We start from the raw sequence: 6,657 nt of genomic DNA, 5'->3' as shown, positions 1-6,657 counted from the left end.
GGAAACTAAGTATTTGTGCCTTGTATTTGGCAATTTTAAGAGGGAAAATGAAAAAGAGGGGTCTAATTACTTTTCCATTCCATATAGGTACCGGTACTGTGTGTAATCTCTGTGTTCATGTCAAGGTGGGTTTGTCCATATGTGTTGAAATATAATGTCCATGTATTTGCTGAATCACAGTGTTTACTTCCATAATAATAGATTTTTTTACACGTTTTTGCTAAATAGTTACTATATCGACTTTAAATCATTGAATCAAATCCTATCGTATCGCCATGAATGAACCAATATCGTCCATGTATCGTATCGTTAACCATGTATCGTGATGCGTATCGTATCGCTGTTACAATGTATCGTTACACCCCTAGTTGGGGGGGTTAGGGAAGGTCAGACACTGTCTAATCCTCCCTGCGTCTAATTACAAAACATCTCTCTATCATACAAACACAACAACAACACAACATGTCTGAGCCATTGTTAACTCAGACAATGAATACGGCTATTGTTACTTTCTGGATTGATAATAAATAAGCTCTGCTTCAATCAAAGACGGCATGTTACAATTCTATTAATGAGTAAGTATTATCATCATAATTATAATAATTATTATATTATCATAGATGTTTTTATTGACACTTTCTGTACTGGAACTGGAACTGAGAAAGGCTGAGTTTTTTATTTATTTTTTATTTTAGGTTTTTACAAAATAATGTTGGTATCATTAATTCATTTTTCATTGACATGTTTATTTGTTCGGTATATCATAACCTAAAGTGTCCCCTGGTGTAGACCAGTAGTGGTTCTCAACCTGTGGGTCGGGACCCCCAAAATATTTGGGGGGGGGGGGGTCCCCAGATGATTAACTTAATGTGAAACATTGTTTTCTCACTCAACAGTAAACAAACAACATAAAGTTTAAGTGTATAGAGGGTATCTACACATTTCTAAAGTGACAATTTGAGGACTTTTTAATACAGTACCTCTAAAATGACAAATTAAACATTGGCCAAATTGTCAAATATTAGAGACAGGAATTGTGAAAATAGCAGATCTACATGCTCACAACGCCTCTCAACGCGAGGCGTTGTGAGCATGTAGATCGGCGATTTTCACAATAGAACCGTGTTATACAAAATACAACGCCTCAACTCTTAATGCTCATCAGGGTGGGGGGTCCCCAGTTAAAATATGATTATTTTGGGGGTCCCCAGTTAAAATATGATTATTTTGGGGTTCGTGGCCTGAAAAGGTTGAGAACCACTGGTGTAGACACTCTGTCTTTCTTCTATAATTAAGCAGTGTTTTAATAAGGATGATTGATATGATGACAGCTGTCACCATGGAGACAGACAGACACTCATCATGTCTTCTAGGTTTTACTGAAGCTCAGACATTATACTGTGAGTACTGTTAAACATCATTAGTGTTAGACAGAATGCTCATCACACACACACACACACACACACACACACACACACACACACACACACACACACACACACACACACACACACACACACACACACACGGGCGTGCACACACGATTATATAAATGCCATTTAATTATTGTGTGTGTGTGTGTGTGTGTGTGTGTGTGTGTGTGTGTGTGTGTGTGTGTGTGTGTGTGTGTGTGTGTGTGTGTGTGTGTGTGTGTGTGTGTGCACGCGCGCGTGTTTGTGCCATTATTAAGCATAATCCTAAAGCTTAAAATAGCTGATCTACAAGCGCACACTGCGTCTCTATACTGTATCTGTTATGCTTGACACCAGCATGCAGCTATACCGTACGTATAGATCAGACATATTAATCTGTCAGATGATCCTAACACTCAACCAACATGAAGGTTTTCCTATATATAAGCCTACAACTCTAAGAAGGTTTAAAAAACAAACAGTGGGCCTGGAGTCGGGGCCCATTTGTACCCCCTTATTTTTAGTTTCCTACATTGTTTTTAATTATTACCAGTAAGACGCCCTAAGGGGGAGAAACGACCTGAGGTCGCGCTGAAACATCAGAGCTTCGTAATACGGCACAGATAAAAGCAGGAAAAGAAAGTAAAAATGAATCTAGCTGGTCGAGTCATCATTGTGATTTTAGAACAGGCGATGTCTCGGCCACGTATGGAGTGTGACATGAGGCGTGACGGACGGACGTGATCTGCAGGTTTTCATACTAAATGCGACCTACGGTCGCAATTATTTCAAATGAATTCAAAAAATATTTAAAAATACATTTCATTCATGAATAATAAAAAAGAAAAGGGGAATCCAATCAATTCCATAAATTAGGCCCGGCAGCTAGTCTAATCTACTGATTAAGAAGTTGCAAAAGGTCTACAAGCTCCTAGATCGGAGCTTGTATTTTGGGTCCCCAGGGGGAGACGTGAAATGTCTCTTTTGGGTCTCGAGCTGTAGGTAGCATCACTGTCGGGCAGAAAACCTCGTATCTCCAAGTTTCAAATGTGTACATGTTTTTTGTTTTGTTTTTTCGTAAAGTGAAGCCCTGCTTCATCATACAAGGCTGTCGCACAAAACTAGTCTACAAGCACAAGAAACTACAAGAAAATTGCCGGTCTACAAGCACACAACGCCTCGCATCGCGGCTATTTTCACTAGTTAAAATTGTTTTTTAAAATGATAAATACAAAACAAACGGTTTTGGACACGGACAAGGTTTCCGCCCGACAACAACAATACAAAAAGTTTTCAGGAAGCGCTGTTTTAAAACAATAAGACAGACATTTCTTCGTTGAGGAGCGGGACAATAAACTGTCTCCCGCAGACAGACAGCGTGTCTGTTTCACACATTCCACTGCACTTGAGGAGGGGTCATTTAGGCTCTCACTAGTCTAGTAATACCCCCCCCCCCCCCACACACACACACACACACACACACACACACAGACACAGGGGCGTCACAAGGGGTAGGAAAGTGGGACTGAGTTACTGGGGCCCAAGGTGGAGGGGCCCTAATAACTTTATCTATTGAAAAATAGCAGATATACAAGCTCACAGCGCGGCACCGAGTGCCGCGCTGCGAGCTTGTAGATCTGCTATTTTTGAGAAGTTGTGAAAATGTGTGAAAATCTTTGAATATATGTATTCTTTAAGCGAACATTTCTAACTCAAATTTTGCTTCTGGGGGTCCCTGGAACGAAATATTTTGAGAGCTGGGTCCGTGGCCAAATACATATCATCTTGGCGGTCCTTGACATAGGTTTCTAGCACACATTTTCACGATTTTTCAAAAATAGCAGATATACAAGCTCGCAGCGCGGCACTCGGTAGATATACAAGCTGTGAGCTTGTATATCTGCTATTTTTCAATAGTTAACATTCATGGGGGGCCCGCAGTGAATCCTTGTACCCAGGGCCCAGAATTTGGTGTGACGCCCCTGCACACACACACACACAGAGGGCATTCCCCATCCCTCCCTGCCATCTCGTAGTGATTCTCCCAGCGAGGCGCGGGGTGGGGTGGGGTGGGGTGTGGTGGCGCGCGGTGGTCCTGGCCTGCTGAGGCGTGCCTGTCACTTTGCCTGTCTGTCTGCCTACACCCAGGCGAGACCCCCCCCCCCCAACCCTTAATGAGCAGGTTCCTAAAAGCAGGCCGATTACCCCAATTAAGCTGCGTTCCCATCACCATCTCCGGGTCCCATGCATGCAGGCCCCCGGTACGTCCTGCTCTGCTGTCTGAAACAGTTTAGCACAACGCTCATAGACTGACACACACAGTCAACTAGTGCATGCATGCACGCACGCGCACACAGACGCACACACACACACGCGCGCGCGCAAACACACAGGCGCACACAGACACAAACAGACGCACAGAAATGTAAATCACTGCTTGTGTGCACTTAATGAGTAGTATATCATGTTTTTAATGTTGTATAGTCTGTATTATTTGTGATACTATTTGAAAAAAATAAGCTTGTGAGGTTTCCATGGGTGTAAAAGATTGTGAAACAACTACTTGTTAAAGTGCAGTGAGCTAAGCTGGTGTTTCTAAAACATCATGTTTTTCACGTGAAGGACAATTGATGTTTATTTGTCCATCAGAAAATGTGGTGCCATAAGAAAATATTTGTGATTTTTATGAGTTATTTTTCTTCTATCCTAACCCCTCGTACTATAGCTTAGAGTAGTTCACCACCAAAATGACTTTTTCTACCACTTTTTCTAGTCACGTGTTCAAATACTGGATTCTGATTGGCTAAATTCCGGAGGTTATGAGAGGACAACTGCCGCAAAGTTGTGTGTCCGAGATCAATGCGCCTCAGTGTACATCCGGGGACTTCAGGAGGTAGTGTGGAACACCTTTCCCCCAACCAACAAATGACGGTGGCAACGGTCCTATGTTTACTAACGTGCATGCTATAGTCGCCGATTTATTTGGATCCAATGCAATCCGCCAACTTTAAAGCCCCTTTTCTCTGAACCTATGCCTTTCTGGAAGCGAACAGCCTCTATTTACGGCCGGAACGGTACTTCTAACTGACGTTAGCTTAGCTGTAAGCTAGACGCATGGATTAGTATGGAGTTGGCGCCATCTGTTGGTGAGTAGAAGATGTTGTTTGTGGAACTATCTGCTGTCTCGCGGAAGTTTTATAGGCAATAATGATTGTAACTTAAGATCCTTGCAAGTTACAACTATGTGTTTTCTTTCATGTATACGGGAAAAAGTGGTAGAAAAGCTATTTACCACTCGGGGTCGGACATTATGCTCTCATAATGTCCTGAGTGAGGGTGTTATCGGACTCGGCTGCGCCTCGTCCGATAACACCCTCACTGCGGACATTATGAGAGCATAATGTCCTCTCACTCGGGGTAAATTGCTTACGTCTATTTTGATTACTCACGCCATATATTTTGTTTTAATTGTCGCATTCCTAAGACAAAAATGTAATTGTGAATCAATGGGGCTAAACTTACTATAACCACATTTTTGTCTTAGGAATGTGACAAAAACTAAAAATATTATTGAACTCGAGTCTCCATGGCGTAATCAAAATAGACAAAGTCATTTCGGGGGTGAACTACTCCTTTAAGCTTCCCAAGATCTCCAAGTGAAGGAGGTTGGAGTGGTTTGTCCATTTGCTTCAAAATGTAGGCGCTCTTGATGCCAGTGGTTCTCAACCTGTGGTACGGGTACCGCTAGTGGTACACAGAGGAGTTTTCCAAAAATAAGAAAAAAAAGTCATAAGTGGAGTGAAATATGTATATTATACTACAGGTAGTTCTTCTGATAAGCAATTGGTTGAAATAGGCTCTCCAGCCGTGCTGTAATGAGCATGAGGGCACACCTACCGTTATTAGAGGATTTGAGAATGGGTCAATCACATTAAAAATAGCATCAGTTCACACAAGAAATTCACAAATGTAGTAGCTAAATCTGTCCGATGACCCGGTCAACAAATTATTGGCTTAGGAATGGAGCAAAAACAAGGAATAAATGGTCCTCCTGGGTTAGCTGTGCATAGCTGAATAGGATGGGGTACAGTATAGGTCTACGAACCTGTATTTAACATTGGTTATTATGGTGATACTTGGAGAGAGAGATATTTTCTGAGGCGGTACTTTGTGTAAAAAGGTTGAGAACCACTGGTCTGTGCCATTAGGTGCCCAAAGCACCACATTTTGGTGCCCAAAGCACCACATTTTGGTGCCCAAAGCACCACATTTTGGTGCCCAAATGCGGAAGTCTTGAGCGCCGAGCAGGCGCACAAAAATGTTTCAAACAAAACGGTACAGAAGCATGGCGCAGTGGCGTTTTAAATGCGGAGGTATTGCAATCCCAGTTTTGACCACCAGGCAGAGCGTGGTTCTGGGGGAGCTCGCTGGAAACCCGGCACTATACAGTTATGCACAGAGAATAGCTGATTGGCTTGTTCTCCTATACATCCCATAGGGCAGAGGGACAGCAGCGTTAGTTAGCTGCTTGGCAGGAGGATGCTTAGTTCAACAGGGGGTCCGGGACCCCTAGAGGGTCCTCAGAGTTACTACAGGGGGTCCTCCAAATCTTTGTGAGATAGAAACCTTTTTTTTTCTCCTTTTTTATATTAACCACTATATGAAGCCTAACGTCCATATTCTGAGAACTTTTGCCAAAAATAGCAGATCTACAAGCTCACAGCTTGTAGATCGGCTATTTCCGGCAAAGACGATTGGTGTAGAGGGGAAAATGAGCAGATTAAGTACATAGTGAAAGGTCAAGTTTAATACGTATTGACGGTTCAAGTGGTTAAATATCTGAGAACACAAATTGACATGAATCCAAAAAACACTGATGATTGTGTTGTCAAACAATGACACTATATGGAATCTATGAAAAAGTTGTGGGGGTCCCTGCTTCATGTCTCTCTCAACTAAGGGGTCCTTGGTCTGAAAACTTTGAAGACCCCTGGCTTATCCCTCAGCCTGGAGGGACAGATGCAAATCTGTCATGTAAAGAAAAACCACACAGTTGTCATCGAGCGATTTGAACGAATATTTGAGAATGGAGGTCTGATGTCAGCATGAAGAGTATATATGACTATGATCTGCCTGGTTGTACCAGAGATTACACACGCACGCACGCACGCACGCACGCACGCACGCACGCACGCACGCACGCACGCACACACACACACACACACACACACACACACACACACAC

The sequence above is a fragment of the Nannobrachium achirus genome (genome assembly GCF_963921795.1).
Source record: "Nannobrachium achirus genome assembly, chromosome: 12".
Taxonomy (NCBI): Eukaryota; Metazoa; Chordata; class Actinopteri; order Myctophiformes; family Myctophidae; genus Nannobrachium; species Nannobrachium achirus.
This window is presented reverse-complemented; position numbering follows the sequence as displayed.